This window comes from Neolamprologus multifasciatus, chromosome 20 (assembly GCF_963576455.1).
Source record: "Neolamprologus multifasciatus chromosome 20, fNeoMul1.2, whole genome shotgun sequence".
In the NCBI taxonomy this organism is placed as follows: Eukaryota; Metazoa; Chordata; class Actinopteri; order Cichliformes; family Cichlidae; genus Neolamprologus; species Neolamprologus multifasciatus.
Window position 1 is genome coordinate 11056593 of NC_140458.1, and position 26762 is coordinate 11083354.

The 26762-nt window shown below is 40.1% G+C and overlaps 1 protein-coding gene across 7 annotated transcripts in view; it reads right to left on the reverse strand.

The window, feature by feature from the left end:
- dlgap4a (discs, large (Drosophila) homolog-associated protein 4a) overlaps positions 1 to 26762 on the reverse strand; it is a 109973-nt gene that overhangs the window by 82198 nt on the left and 1013 nt on the right. The gene's annotated exons all lie outside the window — the stretch shown is intronic.

The window sequence follows — 26762 nt, forward strand, 5'->3', positions numbered from 1 at the left end:
CAGGTGAGCCAAGCTCTGGAGTATCAGCTGCAGCCATGCACTTCTCATTACTCTGGTCAGCCTGCTGTGAGCACTCCATCACACACAACCATCAAGCTGCTGTCAGGCCAGCTGCACCAAAACACACACACACACAGAGGGGAGAAGTGCGGGTAACATAGCTTATCATCAGCCGGAGAGCTGCTGTCAGGCTGAGATCAGCTGCATCAGAGTTAAACTGATGCATAGCCACTGTATTTCCATTTGTTCCCCTCTCACTGCATTGCTGTTTACACAGTGAGTTATAGCTTCAAGAAAGAATAGCAAACACTGATCAGGCAGTGACCGATGCCGTAGTCAACACAAAGCGTCGGTACAATGCAGTCAGTATTACAAAAACTGCAGCAAAGTCTTCCACACAGGAATTACAAATCCGTAAATTGACATTTAATGATCAGCGGAGCAGTGAGTCACATAAATGAGTTCTCCACAGAGACCTACAAATTTATCAAATACATAAAAAAGACAGACAATAAGAATTAAAATAATAAAAGAAACCCTGCTGTGATTTTCCTGTCTTCTTTTTAAGGGAGCTGTGATATTATCACAATAAATTAGTCCAGAATTAATAATCCACAACATTTCACTTTTCACAAATTTTACATATTGTACTCATTGTGTTTTTAGCACACAGACTCTGCTGTTCTTCTTTATAGCATTATACAGTGTTTCAGCTTATTCTTGTTTTTTCCCCGTGTGCAACATTACAGTTTTGGTTCACTTTCAACATGATCTCATCAGTGTCACTTCAAGCCACAACAGCATAGTTTTCAGCCATAAAACCCCACTCCACAATGCTAACCCAGAGGAGCATTTAGCAGCTAAAGAACAGGCAGCGAGTGTAGAGTGAAAACAGCTAAAAGGAAAGCAAATATTGGATTTAGACTCATAAATAAAAATTGCTTCATACCTGCTGGATGCACAAAGAAGCAATGTTTTACTAAGAAGTTCATCTTACAAAGTTTATAAGGGCATAACAGGGTTTACAGAGAATGGTTCAAAAAACACGAAAATATCCTCGCTGGGTGAAAATGCCTTGTTGATGCTTTCAAGTGATAGGAAGCCAACAGTAACTCAAATAAACACTTGTTATGACAAACATATGCAGAAGAGCATCTCTGAACAACAACATATCAAACATTGAAGCAGATGGTCTGCAGCAATAAAAGATCACACCAGTGCTATCAGTGAAAAACAGGAAACTGAGGCTGCAATTTGGACGGACTCACCAAAACTGGACAATGTTGCCTGGTCTGATGGGTCTTGATTTTTGGCGTAAACAATGTGAAAACACCCTCCCCTGTACCAATGGTTTAGGCTGCTAGTGCTGGTATTTATGTGGGAGCTATTTTATTTTTGGCACTTTGCACCCCTTAGTACCCACTGAGTATCATTTAAACACCACAACCTACCTGAGTATTGTTGTTGACTGTGTCCATCTCTTTATGACTCACCTTCAAAAGCCTGCTTCCAGCAGGACAACACACCATGTCACAAAGCTCAGATAATCTCAAACTGGTTTCTTGAGCATGACAGTGTACACCAACAGCATCGATCTGAAACCAACAGGTATCATTTAAATGGGAGGGCAACCACTTTATGTTTGTCTACATAATAACAATGAAAGAAAATCCTTCACTATTCACAGTCTGTGTAGAGGATATTAATGTTTTTAATGGTTAATGGGTTTACTGTTGACTATACTCAAAAAGCCATCTCTAGACCCAGCAGTCTTAGCTAATTATAGGCCAATCTCCAACCTTCCTTTCATATCAAAAATCCTTGAAAGAGTAGTTGTCAAACAGCTAACAGATCATCTGCAGAGGAATGGTTTATTTGAAGAGTTTCAGTCAGGTTTCAGAGTTCATCACAGCACAGAAACAGCTTTAGTGAAGGTTACAAATGATCTTCTTATGGCCTCTGACAGTGGACTCATCTCTGTGCTTGTCCTTCTTGACCTTAGTGCAGCATTCGATACTGTTGACCATAATATCCTGTTAGAGCGATTAGAACATGCTGTAGGTATTACAGGTATTGCACTGCAGTGGTTTGTATCATATCTATCTAATAGACTCCAATTTGTGCATGTAAATGGAGAGTCCTCTTCACACACTGAGGTTAATTATGGAGTTCCACAGGGTTCAGTGCTAGGACCAATTCTGTTTACATTATACATGCTTCCCCTAGGCAGCATCATTAGAAGACATAGCATACATTTTCACTGCTATGCAGATGACACCCAGCTCTATCTGTCCATAAAGCCAGATAACACACACCAATTAGTTAAACTGCAGGAATGTCTTAAAGACATAAAGACTTGGATGGCCACTAACTTTCTGCTTCTTAACTCAGATAAAACTGAGGTCATTGTACTCGGCGCTGAAAAGCTTAGAAATATGGTATCTAACCAGATTCTTACTCTGGATGGCATTACCTTGGCCTCCAGTAACACTGTGAGGAACCTTGGAGTCATTTTTGACCAGGATATGTCCTTCAACGCACATATTAAACAAATATGTAAGACTGCGTTCTTCCATTTGCGCAACATCTCTAAAATTAGAAATATCCTGTCTCAGAGTGACGCTGAAAAACTAGTTCATGCATTTATTACTTCCAGGCTGGACTACTGCAATTCATTATTATCAGGATGTCCAAAAAACTCACTGAAAAGCCTTCAGTTAATCCAAAATGCTGCAGCAAGAGTACTGACAGGGACTAGAAAGAGAGAGCATATTTCTCCTGTTTTGGCTTCCCTTCATTGGCTTCCTGTTAAATCCAGAATTGAATTCAAAATCCTGCTCCTCACATACAAGGTCTTAAATAATCAGGCCCCATCTTATCTTAATGACCTTTTAGTACCATATCACCCTATTAGAGCACTTCGCTCCCGCTCTGCAGGCCTACTTGTTGTTCCTACAGTATTTAAAAGTAGAATGGGAGGGAGAGCCTTCAGTTTTCAGGCCCCTCTTCTGTGGAACCAGCTTCCAGTTTGGATTCGGGAGACAGACACTATCTCTACTTTTAAGATTAGGCTTAAAACTTTCCTTTTTGCTAAAGCATATAGTTAGGGCTGGACCAGGTGACCCTGAATCCTCCCTTAGTTATGCTGCAATAGATGTAGGCTGCCGGGGGATTCCCATGATGCATTGAGTTTTTCCTTTCCACTCACTGGGCCTTTCTCAATATGCGTACTTGTGCGTACTTGCGTTCTCGTGTACTCGTGATACGTCATCAGTCGGAGACCAAGTACTGTTCCAATTCGAAGTACGCATCAAGCCGAGAACGCGAAAAAGTCCCGGATGTGTTCTCGCTCCGCCCGTTTTATCGAGCATGCATCGGTGGTGACTTGTGTGGACTTGGTACAGCTAAATATCCCAGAATGCATTTCGTCCAAAACTCAAACGCGGCAATGGCGGACGAGCGGGGCTAAAAACTTTTAAATATTACTCTTTCTGGGTCACAAAATAAACTTTTAAGTTCTTTTCAAGCGAGAATGTAGCTGTGTAAACTTCAAATATCTGCTCAATTTATCAAGATGTCATATATTTCCAAACGAGCTCCGACGTTTTCGGAGACGTCTGTGACCCGCCAGCTCCATAGCAGACAGCGAGGTCGAGGATTATTACAGCCGGCGAGAACAGCGGACTCTCGGCACATCGTTTTCAACGCCCCCGCGGTCTTTTCGCTACTCAGGTTAAACAAACCCCAAATCTCAGTAGCTGTCTATTGTATTGAGTGCCCACTAAAATAAAAATAAAAGCGTTCTAACATCTCACCTGCTTGTTTTTATTAAGGTATGTACACGTATGTACATGTACACTTTTTATTAATAGAGATTTCACTACTGAGGTTAAACATGATATATAAGTCACTTAGATCACTTCTAAATGTAAATGTTTGGTTTATTTCAGTGTTTTATTTGTTCCTGAGTAAACCGGTTTGGCTGTGATTAAAGTTAAGCTTCATAACATATTTATCACAGTTAAATTAAGAGGGGACGGCAGTAAAAACTCCGGACCTGTGACATCATCAAGTACGCTGGTGTTCCAATAGTACAAATCGCGAGTCCGTGCTCGCGTTCTCGGCGAGTCCGTACTCCTGTGCGTTCTCGGCGAGTACGTACTCGCCGAGAGCGCGAGTACGTACTCGCGTACTTGAGAATTGAGAAAGGGCCACTATGTGTTAATAGACTTCTCTGTGTTGAATCATATCTGTTATTAATCTCTGTCTCTCTTCCACAGCATGTCTTTTATCCTGTCTTCCTTCTCTCACCCCAACCGGTCGCAGCAGATGGCCGCCCCTCCCTGAGCCTGGTTCTGCCGGAGGTTTCTTCCTGTTAAAAGGGAGTTTTTCCTTCCCACTGTCGCCAAAGTGCTTGCTCATAGGGGGTCATATAATTGTTGGGCTTTTCTCTGTATCTATGAAGCGCCTTGAGGCGACATTTGTTGTGATTTGGCGCTATATAAATAAAATTGAATTGAATTGAATTGAATTATAACACGCAATGCAAGACACAATGCAAGACAGCATTGTGTATTTAAAAAAGTGAAACCAAATAATATTACTGCTAGCACACATAGTTTATATCATATACCTTTTTACATCTTTCAGAGATTTTTAACTGAAATCAACCCAACCCACTTACTAAATGACTGAAATATGATATGTTTTATGGTAAACCTCAAGTAATCACTATACTGAAGAAATTCAATTAGTTCTTCTTCTTCTTCTTTTTTTACAGGATTTGGCATTATTGCCTGACATTAAGACCACACAAGGGCATTATTGGGGTTTGATGGGCTTAAAGTGAGATTTGATATTGAGGGGATCACAAAATAAAGAATGAGAAACCACTTTACTGCTCTAATAGCAATAATCAAAGGAAAGAAAATAGCTGTGTGCCCAAATCTCAAAGTGGCATTGGCTTAACCCAATAATCTGACAGCTATTGTTACTGTAGTTAAACCACATTTGGTCTGCAGCCATATTTCCAACTCCCTTGTAGAGGATACAGAGAATGGGCCAGTTTTGCTTTTAGTGACTGGATGTGCTTCTGTTTGATTACTTATTAATGTCCTTTTGTGCATTTTTTTTCTAATGTGAAGAAATACACAACTAAAAACATTCATATGCAAAACCTGAAACAAAATAAAATATTAATGTGGTTGCATTCAGATTCATTATTTAGAGCTGTTGATACAAGGCCCTTCAATTTTGAGGCCCGCCTTTGTTATCAGACATATTGTGTACATTGACTAATGCAGCTCACACCAGCTGCCCTCTAGCACCACTCAAACTAAATATGTTTGCTTCCTGTTCTCATGTTATTAACTCAACTAGACTCACCGGATACCTTGCTAGTAATGGATTGGACCCCCTCACACAATTGCTGCATATCCATGATAAAAATCTCGCCTTCCACTACATCCCATGGGTGCACTGTGGTCATAAATGAATGGACATGGTCAACATCATTACTCAGGAAGCCTGTGGTCTTTAAACAACGATCAGCTGGTGCTAAGGGATCCAGAGTCTACCAAGAAAAAATCCCACAAACAATTACACCACCACCATCACTAGCCTGAACAGTTAATAGAAAGCAGGCTGGATGTTTTTATGTTTATGTTTTTATGTTGTTTACGCCAAATTCTGATCATGCCGTCCGAATGTTGCAGCAGAAATCGAGACTCATCAGACCAGACGTTTTTCCAGCCTACTATTTACTTTTCCAGTACTGTGTACTGCTGTTCCAGCCTACAACTAAACATTTTTACCCAGAGAACCATTTACTGCAAACCCAGAAAAAATCCTGGTAGATCTGCAGCTTCTGAAATAGACCAGCCCATTTGGTACTGTGTCTACATGTCTAAATGCATTGATTTTCTGCCATGTGATTGGCTAATTAGATATTTGTAAGTGTATAGTAAGTAAAAGTAAGTAAAATGTATTTATATAGCACTTTTTAAGACAGGAATCTGTTACAAAGTGCTTTACAGGGAATATAAAAACAAACATTACCCAAATGCCTGTCTAAATAGATGTTTCACCTGTTTGTTAAAAGAAGCCAAAGAGTCAATGGTGTGTAGAGGGGGAGGTAAACTGTTCCACAGTATTGGTGGTGGGATTTGGAAAGCACGATCCCCCTTTGTTTTCACACGGGTATGTGGGATAGTCAGAAGACCATCAGTGGATCTAAGGATCCGTTTTGGAGAGTAAGGGTGAAGAAGCTTGATGATATAAGTTTGGGCCTCTCCTCGTAAAGATGTAAAAGTAAGAGTGAGGATTTTAAACTGATATCTGTACCCAACCGGAAGCCAGTGCAAGGGACATACAGTATTTCTTTTTATTGTCCAGTGGATTCAATTTACTGGATTTAATTTGTATGTTTAAATAACACTGATGTTCTTAAGTTGTTGGATATATTTACAGCATACAGAGCAGAGTGTTTTTCTGGCTTCCAGGGATTGCTTGTTACATCACCACTACCCGGTGATCATCAAAAAACCTGCTGTGAGTCAGCTAGTTAGGCAGTTAGTTTGTAAGATGGTCATGATTCAGGCTTGCGTCTGAGGGAAATTTAAAATTCATGTATATTCTGCAGTGGTTTCTGCTGATGAGCAGATTTGCTGGATGCAGAGGATGATACATGAAATGATAAAACATGGGATTTTGGGCGGCTGATAAGATAAAAGGGTTACTCAGTTAAGCTGCTCTGACAGTAAATTAATAAAGCAGAGAAACAACATAGCATAAAAATATTTTAGACTGTCAGAGTGAATTAAGCTATAGTCTCAAAACAAACTTTTAAAACTATAAAACTGTCTTTACAAGGTGACTTCTGGTGTTTTATTTAAATTGCAACCGAAAGTTTCACTAGCAGCGCAGGAAAGGAGCTGCCCTTCCTCCGTTGACAGTGTCGCTGATGGTCTTGGTCAGCTGGGGCTGTGTACCACCAGGATGAGAGCAGCTGTATGTCATTGGAGGAATAAAATAATGTTCACTATTAGCATACCAAACACCAAGCACATAAATAATGCAAAAGTACAGTTGTTTTGTTCAAGGATACATCACTCAGAACCAGGGATCAGCATTTTTGGTGCCAGAGTGCCCTGAGAACACTTTGAAATGTTGAATGAAAATCCTGACCACATTTTGAGCTGGAGGAAAGGCCTTGATCTCAGAACAAGAAAGGCCCAATCAATAGAGGATTTGTCCTAAAAGAAAAAAAAGAAAAAAAGAAAAAAAGCTACAGAAACAACTGTTATCAGTTTTTCCAACGTGTGGCCTATTAAAGTAAAAGGCTTACAGGAGCTAAATCAAGGTGTAGCTTCAAGGAGATTTAGAGATAAAACTGCCAGTGCCAACAGTGGCAGAGGTGTCATCCTCAAACATTTTAATGATAACTACAGACACGTGAAAAAGAAAGTTTTCACTGCACATTTATGCTGTCTTTTGAAAAACTGAGTACACCATTCCATAGAAATTAAAGGGTAAGTAACAGACACAGTGCTGCCAATTAGATGTACATGCTTAACCGATCACCACAAAGAGTGAACACCTCTATAAAAGCAGATGTTTTAGCAGGTTGATGGTCTGGAGCATTCATTTGTGTGTTAACATGATGCCACGGAGAAAAGACATCAGGAATGATCTTAGAAGAGCAATTAATGCTGCACATCAGTCTGGGAATGGTTATAAGGTCAAAGAATCTGAGGTCGTCCATTACATCATAAGTGAAAAACATCCAGGAAAGTTGCAAATCTTCCCAGGAGTGAATGTCCCTGCAAATTCAACACACGATCGTGCAATGCGCAAAGAAACTGCAGAAAACCAAAGAGTTACATCTCAGAGTGTACAGGCCTGAGTTAGCATGTTAAATGTTAAAGTTCATGGCAGAACATGGCAGCACAGTTTAGGCGTGCAAAGCTGTTTCTGAATAAAAGACAAGACTTCTGTAACCAAAGGACATTTGGTTTTCTTTCTATAGTGGAAAACCAAACACAGCAAACCAAATGTCAGCGGAGGAGTAATGGGCTTGTTTTGAAGGCAGAGGAATTGGGTTCCTGGCAGTGCCTGAGTCAGCCATGAACTCCTCTGTATACCAAAGTATTCAGGAGTTTAAAATAATGCCACCTGTTTGACAGTTGAAGTTTGGCTTCAGTGAGAATCTACAATGTAAATCGTCATGAAAATAAAGAAAAATCATTAAATGAGAAGGTGTGTCCCAACTTTTGACTGGTGTACATTACACTCATTTACAGCCTCTGTCCTGCACCTTGACAAATTATGCATAAAAGTACCCAGCACATTAAAATGTGATGCCAAGGGATCCTGGCCAGCAATCTATATCTGTAAATTTGGGAGCAAGAGCCGAACAGAGACCAAGGACAATATGAACACTTCGCTGAGAAAGGAATGAGCTTGACAAAATGGAAGTGGTGTCGTGGTTTGTGCTGTGACAGGCAGGATGTACGACCCAACGGATCTATCAAAATAAAACAGGAAACACACAGATCGAAACTCAGACTCCAGACATGCAAGCTTAACACAGTGACTGGGGAGACATAGGGAACATAGAGACAAGGGTGACTAGACATAAAATGTGGAACACGGGAAAAGCACAGAGTAGACGCGGGAACAGACACTATACACAGGCTAAGATAAACACTGAGGGAGGAAGAACTAAGATCACTAAGAAATAAAGATAACCAAAACCATGAATAACGATAATCAAACAATATCAAACCAAAAACACAAACACTGGGTCACCAGACTCAGCACCGGGACAAATGGGTCTATTTGGTGCTGGGGGAATGAGGAGCGGCTCGTTACTGGACATTAACTGGTTGGGTTTAGCAAAAGAGATTGATCTGTGCCTTTCACCATGTTGATTCTCATCAGCAACAAGATTGGCAGCATAATTTAAATTGATGAATGACTGTCGAGTATATGAACAAAAAATTAATTGCTAACACCACCAACGAGCTCCTGCATATATCTCAGCCGCCATCGGTTTCGCTGACATTTCCTCTCACCTGTTAGGCTAAGTTCTGCCTTTAAGGCTTCACTTTGTGATAAATGAGCCTGTTCTGCCCTGTTTACCCTCAGGAGCTGCTCACTCCTCTAATATCAAACCCGAGCCTTCCTAATTTTTAAATACATTTTCCATCAGCTGTTTACTTTTTCCCACTCTTCTTGCTTTCAAGTGAGGCGTTACTTTTTTGTTTATCAAAACTCACATTTATACTTGCCGTGAAATAAAAGGAGGAGGGAAGGAGTCAAGGAGCCCAATTCAAATGCTCTTGGTGTCAGAAATGCAGGACAGTTAAAGGGCCAGTTCAACTAAAAAAGTATATTACCTCTAACCTGTTGTGATTTTTATTCATTTCTATTATTCTGCTCAGCTTTGGACATATCAGCTGCAGATATGGTCATCTTCTGAAACCAAAACAACCCCCCAGCTGAGCTGTAATGTGAACTAGCTCCAATCTTCTTTAGTCTGGTGGATATAGGCAAAAGAAAGTATTTCCTGCACACATGTTAATCTCTAAAATCTCTAAATTGATTTATTTATTTATCTGAAGAAACTGGGTCATCTTTATTGGAAAGAGACTTTTTTTTTTAAACAATTTTCTTTTCATTTTTTTTTTTTTGCACTTGAAGCACCACAATCAAAATACCATCTCACCATCTGGTTCGATTACACTCAAGAAAAGGAAGACATTTCTACAGCCAATATCTCCAAATCTGGGCAGCTCACACCAAAGCAATCGAGATGGATTACTAGCACTACAGGCCAGAGGAAAAATATGTGGATTTTACTCTGAGCTGAACTGTCCCTTTAAAAGAAAGGAATGGCTACTAATGAAGGCACAATGAAGAAAGAAATTATAGAAAAGGTTATTTTAGAATTAAAAGCTCCCAGAAAAGAGTGAAAAATAAAAGTAGGTAAGCAGAAATGTGTGGGAGTGTACCGCAGTCAAAGTGTACAGAATGAAAGGGAGAATATAAGTGATGAGGTGAGGCTGCTGCTCGACAGACCTGTGACAGCTTGATGTATGGGCCTCTTATCTAGCAGGACCAAATGCATTATCAAAAAGACTGAGACAACATGTCAATATGTCTTACTGTGAGCACATGAGGAGGAAAAGTGTTATGGGCGAGGGTGTCACTGTCTCTGAGTCATGCCTGGAAAAACTCTCACTCCTGTGGCGTGCGTTGCATACAGCAGGTGCGAGGGGAAGCTAAGAAACCATGACGACTGAAATGCAGCGTCTTAAAAGTTAGATTTAGTGGGAAATGGCAAAGCACACGCAGCAGGACCCCGGTGCAATCACAGCTCAACAAAGCCCAGCATTGTGAACCAATTTATGTAATATTAGGCTACATCAATGGACCTCAAAGTACAGCTCTAATAATAAAAAGTTTCATCTCTGGTTCCTGGAAGCGTTTTGAAGCACGGTGGTATGTGAATAGATGAGGTGACGCTGTGAAGGCTAAAAACAGAATATTGTATAATCAAGTGACTTTGTGAAGGCAGTGCAGTTTCATCTCATTGTCACACCGATTGACTGAAGGCCAGGAGTGATGACAAAGCAGCACGAAGTGAGAGGAGGAGGATTTATCCTCTGGCCTTGAGGTGGAACATAGGACAATGGCCATGGGTGCACAGAGAAGGAATACATAAACATCTCTTGGGTAGTTTTTTTTTACACTTATGCAGTCATTCCTTCCCGTCATTCATGATCAGTATAAACATCACTTGGATTTAATGGTTTGAACACTGGGACAAGAAAATGTAAAAGACTTAAAAGCCCACCAGGTTGAGGATGTGTTTTCTGTGAGATAGTGCTAAAGTTTTGGTCATGAAGTCCAAGTCAAGGCTCAAGTCCTCTGGAGGTTTTCAAGCATGTACTGTAGCCTATATAAAAGATTTGTCTTTTATATAGGCTACAGTACATGCTTTAAAACCTCCAGTTTTTACAGTCACTGTGACATCCCACTGGTTTGTGAAAACTAATTTCAAAGCCTTGATTTTGGCATCTTGATTTCTTGGGGCCCAGAATTAACCATATTAGATGAGGAGTCCTAAGTCATGAGTTAAAGCTAGCTTCTCCAGACTTTATGCATGCAACGCAGAAGACAGATGGATTGCTAATTTATTAGTTAAGTAATTGAACTAGAATACCTGTCACCCAAACTGACTTCCTGGACATGCTGTTAGTGCAACTAACCACACAGCAAGCTGTGGTATTTGTAAGTATGAGAGAGGTGCAGTTCTGTGAGTTGAATTAGCTGAAGCGAGGCCTTGCAAACAGCTATAGAGCATGTACTGCTCTTTGCTAGTACCCATCTGTCAGTCAAATTGTCTAGATAGCCTATAATAAAAAGTCTTAACAAAAGTAGAACAATTTAAAAAGTGACAGCTAGTTACACAGTAACAAACAAGCAACAGCTAATGAAACATGAAAAACCCAGAAAATCAGTCTGTAAAGCTTCCACATCAATTATTTATTTCTATAATCCATAAACAAAGAAAATGGTTGTGTGCAGTGAACTCCTGGAATGGAACTCCTCCTTGTTATCTTGTTAACAGCCTAGATAAAAACCATTTGTAATTTTCAAAATACCACCGACTGTAGTTGTGATTCTGAACAACTCATGCTACCTTTGTAAAGAACCAAGCTGGCTATTTCCTCCGTTTTCCAGTTTTTATGCAAAGATAGGCTAAGCCAGGCTTGGCCAACTCCAGGCCTCGAGGGCCGGTGTCCTGCAGGTTTTAGATCTCACCCTGGGTCTACACACCTGAATCAAAAGATTAGTTTATTACCAGGCCTCTGGAGAACCATTTAAATCAGCTGTGATGGATCAAGGACACATCTAAAACCTGCAGGACACTGGCCCTCGAGGCCTGGGTTTGGACACCACTGGGCTAAGCTGAGCTAACCTAACTATCTAGTGGCTGTAGCTTCATATTTAACATATTGCCATGAGTAACGTATATAGCGCTTCTTTCTCTCATTATGACACTTAAAGAGGAATTAGCGTATTTCCCAAATATTCATGTTTGTGTTTAGTCTAACTTCCCATTTGAGTCGTGGGTAAGCTTTCCTCGTAGCCTGCAGCAGCTTTTGTAAAGACAAGGGAGAACCTCACCTTTGTGCACAGCTGCCTCGTCCTGGCTTAATGTCACGTGGGGCACATTTCTGTAGATATTCTCTGTCTTACCATTGCTCATCTTACCCTGGTACCTTTTAAATCTGTGATCTCTGGTTTTATATTTTCTTGGCTCATTTGATTCTTCTTTGCTTGTGCTGCAGAAGTCTCAGTTTCACACATTTCCTACATCCAAAGGCTTACCCTGACTCACAAACATCTGTTTTGTTTCAAGAAAGATATTGGAAGTGTCATATGTTTTTCCCCTCAATGTCAGTTCTGTCCTTGGCCTGTACTGAACATCACCACCTATGATGTCTCTACGCAAGACGAAAGAGCTACAGCCAGAAGTGTCAAAGTAAATAAACAATAAGCCAAGCTGTCAACTACGTAAATCCAAGACGATCTGAAACCTTTTCCAAGAAAAACGAAATAACTGCTACAAATACAGTGCTGTGCAAAGCTTTTGGACACTTTAAATGTTTTGATCCTTTTCTATTAACCAGTATATTCAGTAATGCCTCTCATCAGCCCCAAATTTATTCTGCAGCATGATAAGAAGCCCAATCATACAGTCAGGTTCATAAAGGAATATTTTTAATGACTAGAAGAACAAATCCCTGATCACAACATAATCAAGTTAGTCAGGTATCACACCAAGCTACAGAAACTGCCATGACAGCCTAAATCCACAGATGAATACTTGATGGGCTGCTTGATGCTTGCAGTACAACCTAAATACAGAAGCTCTGTAGGCTGAATCAGTATCACCAAACAGCCATTTCCCCAGTCTTACCTCAGCTGTAATTTTTTGTTCTTAAGCAGACTTATTGCTCGCCTTTAGCAATGACAGTGCCTTCTTATATGTACCCTTCTCTTTATACAGCCATATGAAACATGAATTCCTGTTCTGTACATCCAGGCACAGACATCGCCTTTGATTGAATCATGACATTCAGCTTCTGACGCTCGCCCACATTTCAGTCATCCTTGGGAGGAGACAGAGCTGGCAGCCTCACATCGGCCATCCAGGGACAATGCGGCAGGCAGGCAGGCAGCTCTACTACTGTAGTGGCATGGCAGGTTCAGCTGAAGGAGAGGCGCTGACATCCATACTAATGAGACTCTACACAGCGCAGTGACCAAGCGTATGCAGGAGGATCGGGCAGAAACAATCACACAGCTTCCAGAGAGCATTTGAAAAAAACCTTCTCCCCACCATTTAAAGAAGAAAGTTACTTGCTCTCTCTTCTCCAGCTCAAACCTCTCATCCTTCGAAACATTTTGACACACTACTGCACACTAACCGTTCACAACAGCCCCAACAAGGACCAAGCATTGATCTCACAATGGAAACAGCAACCACTGTTGGTTAATTAGTTTAAGAACAGCAGACTGAGAACAGACTGTCTGCTATATTACAATGTTCAGCTTTACGTTTTTAAAATCTCATTACTGACTGCTGAAGTTAAATTTCCATATTTCCTTTTTGTCAAACAAGCTGGATTTGATATAGAGATGAACTGTCATTGCTTCTACAGCACAACAAACAAGACAAACAAAGTCAGAATTCAGTTAACGTCATGGCTTATTTGACTTATTAAAAGTCTTCTTTGTCAAACGCTGAAGCACATGTACTGAGATCAGGCTCCAAAACCAGAAGTACAGCAATGCAATGGAACAGATTGTTTATAAATTGTATAAACTGTGTTTCTCAAATGAACTTAATATCTTGCATTCTACTCCATGAAATGGGATTTTGGAGTTTAAAAACGGCTAATATATAAAAATGGTAAAATATTTATATTTATGTGCTGTGTGTGGGTGTAATTGGGTGAATGAGACTTGTAGTAGAAAGCGCTTTAAAGTACTCACTTTTTTAAGTACTGGCACTGTGGCCTCATAGCAAGATTCGGAATCTTTGTTGTCATTGTAGCAATGAAACATTGAACAATGAAAATGAGGCGCAATTTAGTTTTAGTTAACTATAAACTTGATAGGCTTCACCCCCCACCCCCACCCCCACCCCCCCGTCATAAGAAATTGGATGGATGGACCTCTTCCCTCACCATGTGTGTATGCACCACTCTGCATTTGATCATTAGTTATTATTAATCTCTGGCTCTCTTCCACAGCCTGTCTTTCATCCTGTCTCCCTCCTCTCACCCCCAACCAGTCGCAGCAGATGACAGGCCTCCCTGAGCCTGGTTCTGACGAAGGTTTCTTCCTGTTAAAAGGGATTTTTTTCTTTCCCACTGTCACCAAAGTGCTTGCTCATAGGGGCTCATCTCATTGTTTTGGTTTCTCTGCATAATTGTAGGATCTTTACCTTACCACATTAAGCACCTTGCGGTGACTGTTGTTGTGATTTGGCGCTGTATAAATCATATTGAACTGAATGGAATTAAAATGTTATCGTTAAATATATTGGACTGTAGCGACAATATGTAGAGTGGCACCAAGAAGACAAGGTGCTATTTGTCAACAAAAAACCAGTCACCAATGGAGATATTTGGCATTTGGTTCAGGTGATCAAGGAGGGGTTTTAAACAAAACAAAAGCAATAGAGAAAGAAGAAAACACTTAAAAGTCAGACATCCAGACTCTTTAGCAATGCTCCAGACACTTTCTACTATTTTTTTTGTTTCAGCTATTGCTGACCTACCTACAGCAACTGATGCTAGGCCAAATGTGCCAAATAACATTTGGACCTTTTTTTTTTTGTCACAGCTGAGTTTACTCAAGTAAAGCATGAGGCAAAAAAGTTGTAGCTATCTGGGATCCCATCTGCTGTTTTTTCAAGGCTTCTGTTATAGTCAGGATATCTTTGTGGCAAATAAAGGATATGCGGTTCAAGACTTCCTATTCCCTGCATCAATCATTGTTTACAAACACAGACATCTACATATAAATATCTATATGCAGATATAGATCGATTTTTACTCACAAATACTACAAATGATCACAAATACAAAGAGGGCTAATTGAAAAATTAACAAAATGCTTCCATGACATCAACAAACAATGTCTAAGGACAGCAGGAGCCAGGGTTGCTTACTGCTACTGTGTACTTCTATGTGATATACAAATGAAGCTAAAGGATGGAGCATTGCATGGAAGGGAAAGGTAATGCATAAGAGTACACAGTGACCTTTGGGAATCCTTGCAACTCTCCACAAGAAATTCATTAGCATATCCAATAGATTAATGGAGTCAGATCACCTTGTGATGACAGACAGATGTTCTCCAAGCAGGTGGCAAATTCGGGTTCTGACATTAGTCACTTCCTAATGCTCAGCTGTCAGTTCTGTAAGTTTAAGCTACAGAGATGTGCAGCATTCAAGAGGAGGTCTGAGACAACTCCTTTATCCAAGACCTACATCACAGTCGTGCTTCCAGACGGGATCCCCATGGGAAAGACTGATTCTGCCATATATCTCCAAGTCATCCAGGATTTGCCCTCTAGCCTCCTGTGAGGCTCAGGAGCCTCTTGCTGCCCCATTACCTGGCAGTCTCAAGGCGCAGCTGCCTCCCTGCTGCTGTTCTGCTGTTCCTGGTGTTTTACAGTTAGCACGACAGGGATTTAAAACATCGAGCTCAGGGTGACCTGTCCATCAGTTGACGCCCCACATACAAGGATAAAAGTGAAACAAGAGGTCAAGCCATGTTCAAGAAACATAAGCAATTCAGACAGCCTGCTGCGGCGACTGTGAGTTTTAGATATGCACAAACACAAGACAGCAGAGGAACTGCAGAAGTCAGTTCTTTGCCCGTGTTGTTAATCCTGCCGCAGTGACAGAGCAACACAAGTGTCTCTATGACATCACACATTTTCTCCCTAAGTCCAATAAAATTAGTGAAAACACATCACTGCCGCCCGCGATAATCAATTGATAGGCTGCTACTCAAATATGTTTGCTCCAATACATATCTAGTACATATTGCGCTATACTCTGTATATGAACAGATGGTCATGACATAATGAATATGTACCGCTGTTATGACAAGATCCCACATAACTGTGTTTTAACAATTATTCGTGTGACTTGGAGTGCTGCAAGCTCCACTTTGCGCAATGAGTGCGAATGCCCATGAATGCACGATAAATAATATATAGACATCAAACTGACGCAGAGAAACGAGGGCAGCTGTCACATGCGCTAATGCTCTTGTTAAGTTTAATAGTGTGAAGACGTGACCACATTGTCATGCAAATCTCTTGCAGTTCTAAGATAAAACAGGGAACACTAGATATGGTATCAGCTTAGTTTAGGAGGATTTATACCCTTTAAAAATTAAGAAAGGATGGAATACACTAATAATACACTTAAACACTTTCAGGCTGCCATTCGTTGGTAGACCTGGGAAAATGCTGCTTCTATTTATATAGGTTTGGTACTGGCAGCGTTGTAACTTGGTACATAGGTGGGATAAATACACTTGCAGGATTCAGGACAACAGCAGGATTCAATGTAGCAGAGCTCTAATACAGCAAAAATGTAGTAGCGCACCTCGTGTCATGTGATAAACCCTTCTGTTTAGCTTCAAGGTTAGAGTGAGGATGAGTGATCAGAAGTGTGTTTGTATTCAGCAATCCTGGGAGACGTGTTGCATCTATCTGTGAAAAAGGGAGACAGGCTTCAAATTGCCTCACTGCTGAGGATGACACAGCGCACAATCACTCCTTCCAGCTACAGTCAAAGTTTGCGTGAGTGTGTGTGCATGTGTGGGTTGAGGGGATGCAGGTGTGTAATGTCACAAGGTTGCATGTTGTTCTTGACTCTTTGCGGCCTTGACAGCAAACAGGCAGTGCGGGTGCGTTTACGTCTCTCCAGACCCAAAGTAGGTGTAAGTTTTGAAAGTAGTAAACGAAGTGCAGCCAGACACACAGAAACCTGCTAAGTAAATGCATGAAAACAATTAAAAGGGGTTTTTCATGTCGTTTAACTAAATGAAAGTGATATATTATATGACTAATTTGTAAAAGAAAATGTATTTAAATGTATTAAGAGCAGCCTAAAGCCAGCTGGTTAATTTTCATCAAAATAAGTAGAGATACATTTCCTCATTATGTTCATAATCACTGAAGTGCTAGCTTATAATGACGAATGTACAAATAAAGTTTCTCTGCGGAGCTTTGTATCCTCTAACTCATTTGTTTTCATTTCACCATCTCTGCTCACATTACATCATTTCTCAGCCACAACAGGCAGCTGTTTTCAGCAGAAAGGCTCTGATGAACCAGCCCTGTGGTAAGAAAATACAGGTTTCTGAAAGTCAATGCTTTACTATGGGTACAAAAAATCCCATGTAGTCTAAAGTAAAGAACATGGACAAATTATGAATACCAGTAACTAGCATAGAGGACCTGAGTAAGTCTGAAGTCACAACATGTTCACATCAACCATGTACACAGCACGTTTAACGCCATATACCTTTTCCCTTCGATATCAGCCTATAAAATAAAAGAGGAAGACTAAAACAGGATTATTTAATGGCCACCACTGATCTATTCAAGGTTGCTTGTGGGTTTAGGTCTGGTTATAAATCAACCCCTTTTCATGAAATTTTCCCCTATGTCACATACCCAGATAGCAATCCACTGATTTAAAAGAGGCTATCAACTATTTCACCGTAATGCCATCGGCTTTTATACGTTTTTGAGACCTCTACATCATTACTGTGACTCATTTTTCCCTGGAAAAAACAAAATAAATTGCCCAATACATGTTTATGTACACCACTTTAGTGGTGTGGTGGTGACACAGTAGATGTAAAGATGTTACATTTTTAAAAAGATTATCATAAATTATCAAACCTTTCATTGATTGTTGCCTAAACTGAACACTTATGGAACTCACAATGCAAACAATAGTGTTGTCGCCCCAGTTCTGCACATTATATCGACCATCATCCAGCTACGATGCTAAAACATTGCGTCTCTGCATTATTTGGTTGGTAGGAAGGTTCCACTAAAACATTTTTGGCTAAATAAATTATCAGAAGGCTGTAATGTGAATTCCAGCTGACACGGTTGTCACATGTTTAATTGTTGACTGCTTTGCACTTTGAGTTCTGATATGGCTACAGTTTTCTAACTTTTCTGTTATATCTCAAGCTGTGGGAGTGACTTAACGTTATTATTCAAAATCTTGACACCATGCACAGGCAGGATTAAGCCAAAGCAAAGCCACGGTGTGATTTCCCAGTCTCCAACTTGAGCTTAGTTTAATCTGCATCACACAAAAGGCTGCAGTATTCCTTCCTGAAACCCTTTGCCTAAATGAGAACGTGTGTGCCAGTGAAAGTGCACACATTATCACTTATGTGGACAGAAAATATTACTTGGAATGATGTAATGTTTTCTGTCTGGCTTGATGCAGCCTCTGTACAGTTATGGTGTGGGAAACGCACATTGTGCGCAGCCTCCATGTGAAACTCTTATATGTGCCAGTGTTTTTTTTTTGGGGGGGGGTAAATAATTTATTACCATTTGGATATTGTTGGCTGCCTTTGCAGTGGAGACATATTAACATATTAAAGGTCGACGAGCTCCTTGAGAAACAGAATTATACAATTACAAACCTAATAATAAGAGTGTTTTGAACACAGAAAGACCTCGATTTTGTTTAAACACCATAACAATCTGTCCTGATTCGTGTGGGTGGGAATGGCTAATTACAAGAGCATAAAGAAGTTTTGTTTTTTGAATTTATTTGGTCCAGTTTAGAATTAAAAAACAATGTTTTTCTTATGTTTAATGGCCAAAATTAAGAGTATATGCCTACGGTCAACATGCAGTATTTGCTTTCAGCAACAGTGCAGGAGGTTGGAGTGTTGGTTTGGTGTGTAACATGTTTGACTTTTATGTAGTAGACTAAAGTTTGCATGCCGTTCTTATACATGATAACTTTATAAAAATATATACTTGGAAATATTTCAAAATGATCCAAATATAAACCCAGTGGAACTAGCTCTATGCTAGTTTTGGAAGTCCAAATCTTTTTTGGAAGGTAGACGCATCTACAGTTAAGCTCATTCACTTTGAACTTCTTAAAATCTTAAAATAATTTCTTCAACAATATATAAAATCAGATACAAAAACAGGTGGAAATAAATGGCTTTTTTAAGGTGCCGTAACCTTACCATTTGTTTTCTAACGGTAAGAATTACAGAAAGAGAACGTAAATATTCACTATCAACTGGAAGTCCCTTTGTATAGCAGCTTTGACTGGCACAGTAGCAGCAGTCTATGATCCCTCCCAGCACTACAACAAGATAACCTAGCTAAACAAAGGGAAACTTAATAATATCTACATGTGATCTAGCAGAATTAAATCTCCCTGATAACAGCCTTATTAGTTAGCCTCTCTTTACGTCATGCATTGTGCGGCGGACCAAAAACTGTTCCCGGATCACATTAAAAAGCACTCAGCTGTCAAAAACAGGGTGACCGTGATCATTTGCCAGAAGTGTATGTACGAAGCAAGACAACAATCATTTGTGGCATTAGTCCATGAATCGATACACTCTAATTTTCGAAAGAGTGTCGTGAAACAGAATGGACAGCCACAATGAGCTGCTAGAAAAGCTGCAGGCAAGAAGCTGCACACCTCCAACTGGTTTCACTGTGTTTAGCTGTTGTGTGGGGGAAAAAAACTGTACTGTGTGCATGCAAATCATGCATGCACACATGCATGAATCTGCAAACCTGATCATGTTTGAAATTATTTTATGACCGACGTCTGCGCTTAAACGATGTACTGTATGCTTATTTGGTTGCATTGTACACAAATGCTTTCCTTCTTTTGTATTTTTGCCCAAACAGCAGACGAGGAGAGCAGGATGTCAGAACAGAAACAGCACAAAGAATCTCCTACAGACCAAACGCTTCTGAAACGCTCCAAGTGTAATTTGAAATCGTGCAAAGAACGGAACGAACCTCGTCTGAGACGTGACAACACAGACATGCACCCAGTGTGCTCTCGGGGTAAGTGTTTGCTGTCACCATAAGTGTCACCACATTCACCAGGACTAAATGATTCTAACTTAAGCAAAACTTTGCTGCAGAATAGGTGATGTCTAAATTTCACAAAGAATAGAGGCTACATTTTTCTTCTTATCACTAATAGACCATAAACAAAACAGTTGCAGCTTGGCGTCAGCAATGAATTTTTCATCTCTAGTATCTCGTTGAATAAATTCGAGTCCAGTCGAGTATTTATTTCAGCAAGCATTCTTAATTGTTACGTTTTAAAAAGATGCTGCAGAGATCAGTCCTGGTCAGAAGTGTTAATTATCTCTATTCACACTCGGACCCTGATGCTGCATGCATGAAATCAGGGGAAGCCATGCATGCCAAAAGGTCAAAATAATCTTGTGTTGAGGTGATGAGATGCAGTGCTAGCAACACACGTGATAACATGCAATGCCATGTCCATATGGTGCCGAGGGCCAAGGCTGTGACACAAGCACACACCCGGGGTCAGGTCTCGGTTTGAGTGAATGTAATTGGCGGCAAGAGCCAGAAGGCAGGCAACCCATAGTGTTAATCTGCAGAGGGCTTAGATCTGCTCTCTGGCTCCCTATTAAGCTCACTGTCTGTCCACTGTTTTGCAGTAAAATGAATATCAAGGCCCAAACAATTGTATACTAGTAAAGCAAGTTAATAATAGTTCTATCAATTTAACACCGGCTTTAAAGCAAACAAATCTTGCTGCAGGCATTTTAAGGTAGGAGTGGATCTTTCCCCGGATAATGCAACTAACACTTTTTCTGCATGCTTGTGTTTGTTTACCACAATGTTGTCCAGCAACACATTAGAGCATGATGAGCATTTGTTATCACACTGTTCTCTGGAATATGTAAGTGAATTTATGCATTTGGTTTGGACCTGCTGGAGGGTAGCAGGTTTCCAAAAGGCAAAATCTGTTTTGAACACCAGTTTTCTTATGTTTACAAAGAAGTAATTACAGCTGACTTCTGATTCAAGGGCAGTGGATATTACAATGAATACCCGTGAGCTCAGTCCTCATCCAAAAAAGTATTTTTACATACACAAAACCACCCACAGACACAATCATCGAGAGCTGCCCCAGAAATGCAAGCGAAGAATGAAGAAATTCTCTTTGTAGTTGCAAAACAAAATATCCCTGAGCTTTGAATGTCACCCTGCATTATTCCTGTTCTCTGTCTCCTACAGTATTGCTTCTACCTTTCACACAGAAGACGTCTCTCGATCACGGTTTGTCAATTGTCCTTGTCTGTTAGCTTTTATTTGGATCCAGCTGCAAACTGGTCGTGCAAGAAAAAGCAAAGTAAATGTTTGTTCAACACCAAGAAAACTGTTTTTCACATAAAAAAAAATTTAAAAATAAAATGCACACACATTGGCCTGAACAAACAAGTGTTCCTGGGATTGTCTCTGCTGTGGACACATGAGACATAATTAATCACCAGGGGACACAGACTCATTAATTGCTGCATTCTGATAAATTGTCCCTGGTGAAAAACGTTAAGCATAACATGCAAATTTGTGTCAGAGGATCCATTCAGCGGCGCAGCCCAGGCAGGGACTTATTGTAAAATGACACATGCAGGAAGATAACAAGACACTTGTCAGGGGCATACTGTAAAACGGTTATTTCTATTTTTGGGGCTCGCAAGAAGCGGAAAGTATGAGATGTTTCAACTTGAATTTGACGAATGCTGAAAGACAGTTGAAGTATGCCGAGGAAAGAGAGCTTTTTTTGGTGCGATGTAGTGGAATGTTTATCATTTCATTTGATTTGTCCTTGGGGGTTGTTTTTGCTGCGTGAAACAAGCCGCTAAACAGAAGAGGGCACAAAGGAAGCGAACAGGATAAGAGGGATAAGAGGGTAGGAGACAGGGAGAGGAAAGCAGAGGAGCTATTTGAGCACAGTGACCCGATGGCAGGAAAGGTCACTGACTCAGCAGCACAGAGGACCATCAATGGAGGCAGACTTTAATCACCTTCAGCCGCTTCATCGGCTCCTGTGTGAGATGGACCGAGAGAAGCATTACCAAGGTCATAAAATCTCTCTCTCTGTTTCGGACATACCGAATGAGATGAGCGACTCTCCTCGGAGCTGAAATCACGCCATCTTTGCTCTTAATTTGAGCCGTCTTTCTCAACAAATTTAAGAGGGTGATGATGAGACAATAGCTGAACAGATGGAGCACTAAGACACTTCATCAATGATAAGAAGGAACTGTACACATGGCTGGCTTGAGAGCGCCATTCTTCTGCATGAACCGAAGTTACACCGGTGGCTTGTTGCTATGGTAAATACAAAGAAACAACAGCTTGAAATACTGTATGGGATTTCTTCTCCCGGTCAGACAGCAAACACAACGGGTCTCATTTAAGAACATTTTTGAATTCTTATTTCATCCATGTCTGTTTTTTGGGATTTTTTTTTCAATGAGGAGTTTTTTGTACTCAAGTTATATTCAATCAAATGATTTCCATCCATCAGTCTGACTGTTTTTTACCCATCAAAATGTTAACAAAAACTCCATTATCTTAACTGCTGATCCAGTTTAGGATCACAGAGGGGGCCTGGAGTGTATCCCAGCTACCTTTAGGTGAGTGGTGGGGTACGTTTTGGACAAGTTGACAGTCTATTGCTGGGCTAACACAGAGAGACAGACAACTATTCACACACAGCCACACCTACAGCCAATTAATTATCAGTTAAACTAACATGCATGCCTTGGGAATGTGGGAGGAAGCCAGAGTACTGGGAGAGAGCCCAAGTAGGTCCGGGGAGAACATACAGAATTCACACAGAATTAACCTTGAAGATTTCATGAATCCCTGCCTTTTTACTAAATAGTATAAGCAAAGATTTCCAAGGAGAGAATTTCCATTCTAGCCACTTTCATTGTGGACCTCAAACTTGTACAAGGGCAAAAGATCAGCTTGTGTTTTTAACTGGTCCCACATGCTGAGGATCATCGCTGGTGATAAGAGCTGGGTCCAAACTACGGGTTGTCATATATCATGCCATCTACAATGACGCCCATATAAATTTTTATGTTTAAAAAATATGATGCCATGTGTTCAGTCCCCAGCATGCACAAGAACAGCCAAAAAAAACCAAACCAAACTTGAGCTACCTCAACAAACCCCAACAAAATATGAAGCTGCTAAATACAATCTTCACTCGCTGTTTAGCAGATTTGCCTCCACAAGACTTCATTCTGTTACTCAAACTGAACAATCATCGATTTGAAACGCCGGAGAAGCTCACAAAAGTGCAAGGGGACAGAATGGGACCTCTTCTGAGCAATCTAAATATAGCAGCTGTGTTCAAAACAGTCCAGATGTGAATAAGAAAACAACCTGAAGTAAACTTGAGCCAAATGTAAATCAGGTATGGCTGTCTGGTGGAGTGATATAACTGCGCTTGGTATAGGTTGCCATGTTGAAATGGATCAAGTAAACAAAATTTTTAAAAAGTCTCTCAGTAACTTCATTTTTATGAGGTTACAGCGAACAGATAAGTAACTTTTCACTAAGATTGTCTTGATTATATAGTTTAAAACAGTCTAAATGTAGTCTATTACTTTATCTAAACTCCAAATTCATCCATTTTCCCTTTACAGGTTTGCCTTTACTGACATTAAAAATGTGGAACAAATAGCATCAATAGGCTACCTCAAACAGTAGTTTTAATAACAACAGACATATTAAATTCAGCAAACTATATTGCTATCAGTTATAGTACTACATCAGTCAATATAACAGTGCGACATAAAGGCTGGTGAAGCTGCTATACTGTATTTAACTTGTTGTTTCTGTCACCTGACCTTACTCCCACCACATACAGCTGATAATCTAGAGTGAGATGAAAGAGGAGGAAATCCAGCCAAATGAATAGCAAAGGAGACAGAATAAGAAAACGTTGTTTTCCTTGTGCATTGAAATGCTTTTTAGGCCAATGCTATATGATATTTCTGTCTCTTCTGATGATACAGGTAATGACCAGCATGGCCAGTCATACTTCAGGAAACCTTATGAACTGTAAGCAAAAGAGACTGTAGAGAATTATCGCCTCCATTTGCTTCCAGGCTCCCACTGTTTTATGTAGCTCTACAGTGAGGCGAAGCTCCCTGACCACAACTTCATTTTTGATTTACTCCCACCTCTCTTACTCCCAGACACTTTCAGCAACAGCAGACAACTATTTTCAGGTTAAAAGATTATTTAACATTATTTCTTCTGCAACAGAAAACTGATGATTAGCGACTAGCTGGCTGCACATTTAGCAGATTAATTGCTCGATGTTTAAGCTGCTAGAGACCAAAACAGAGATAAAAAAAAATGTTGCTTTGTGTCTGTTAAATGCAGTTAGGCCCAGCTTTTATTGTTTGTACTCGACTGTTTTGGTTTGGTTTGGTGTATTGGTCTTTACCTTTATTAACTAAGAAAGTACTCATTAGTATCTCTACATCTACTGTTCGGGGCCAGATACTTTTTTGTTCCACTACATTTATCAGATTATTAAAGCACAAGCCACGCTGGCGAACAATACAACTCAGCAGAAATAAACGCCATTAATATTTGTATCTTGTCACACTGTCTCGAGTACAAGTCTGTGATCACGGGTGGACGGCTTCCTTCTGGATAGTTGGTTGGCTGGAGAGTGGAGAAAGCAGAAAGAAAAATGTTCCTACAGGAAACTGCTCGCACCACGATTTGTGGATTGTTTTTTTAAATTGTGATTTTTTTAAGAAACTACAAACATTTCTATAGCACATATCTCTGATACACATTGAAAAATATAGATGGGAAAAACCACTGCAGATGACAGAAAAAATATCTGTTTGATTTTGGAGTGAACAACCCCTTTAAGGTGATATTTACCCATTTATGCATCAAACCAATGATTATTTTATTTTATTCTTAAAAAAAAAAGTCATTTGGGTTTTGTTTTTTTTGACATTTTTACCTTGAAATATATTTTAATTGCAGTACTTTTAGTTATAGGGATGCATATTTCTACACTCCAGCCTGCTCCTTTAACTTGAGTAACAGATTTCAGCACTTCCTCCACCAGTGAATAAATGTAGTGGAGTAAAAAGTACAATGTTTCCTACTGAAATGTGGGTGAGTAGAAATGTTACATAACTTAAAATGGAAGCACTCATGTAGCATACAAGTTGAACTCAAGATTACACGCTACTCCGTGCACTTAAATACATGCTTTCACTAGGAGATACTACAAATATTCATCTTTGAGATTGTTTCAGATTTAAGAAAAAAGAATAATGCCTGGAGAGTTTGCATGACAGCTCTCTAAATATTCACACAATGGGTTCAGTGTGATGGATTCTGCAACTCTGGCTCAGTTTCTGGATTCGTCCGGGTCCTGGTGTGAAAATACTTTTAATGCTCTGCGTCTTGTTGACGTCACACTGATGTGTGTGATACTGTATGCTATCTTTTCTAATCACTCTCTGCAGTAGCCCTGACTAAGCCGGTTTTTAAAACACCCACCATCCTGGACCGGAGCCAGCTGGGTTTCCTTCAAACTCTGTGGTACAGTATCATCATGGCTGTTGGCTCCCTGGCAGCAGATATGACATTGACACCGCAGTTAGAGGCTACAGTCCACCACCAACAGAGCTGTTTGACACTGGATACCCAGAGATGTCTTGTTTGTACTGCTCAACACTGAGTGTGTATGCTTTTAGTTTTCTGCTTAGAGCAAACAATCCAGTGCACATTTAAAAGTCAGCAAACAGTAAAGTGTGTATTTACCATCCAGCCTATATAGTGATGTGTAAACCTTCCAGCCTGCACAGCACTAGATTGAAGCCACTGTGAAGCCACAGGCATCCTTCAGTGTGCCATCCACAGATTTGTGGTTCCATTGAGCTGCGGATGAATTATTAATCAGTCTTTCACTAACAAAATGGGCTTTTAATTGTAGAGACCACTGTTCGACAATGACAGCTGAAACACGAGCCTTGATACAAACTGGCTATTGATCATCCCCCACGGACTCATCTGCAGCTTTACAGTAGAAGAGAGCTTGTTTCTGTCCACACAAAAAATTTAGCAGGCAGTTCCTGCTCCCTCCAGAGGACAGGGCCCCTTAGAAATATGTCTTTCACATACTCGATAATAAAAACTGCAATATTTTAGGAGCGAGAATGATGAAACTTGAGGATAGCCTGAGTTTTTGCTGCTAGTATGGGGTTTTATTTCTACTCATTAAAGATCAAGCGAAGAAAAGAAGAAGCAATGCCACCATATATATATATATATATATATATATATATATATATATATATATATATATATATATATATATATATATATATATATATATATATATAAATTTGGTTCTGATTAATTCAAAATCTGCAGAGTTAAAAGCTAGAGATTCACCTAATTGTTCTCAAAAGACATGCTTTTCCCTTTCCAAACTCTGAATTCAGTGGCTGTTTCTCCCTGCAGGAATGATGAAAGCAAAGATTTGATAACTTTGACAAACACAGATCATGCGCATAAGACTAAAAAGGGGAAAGAAAGA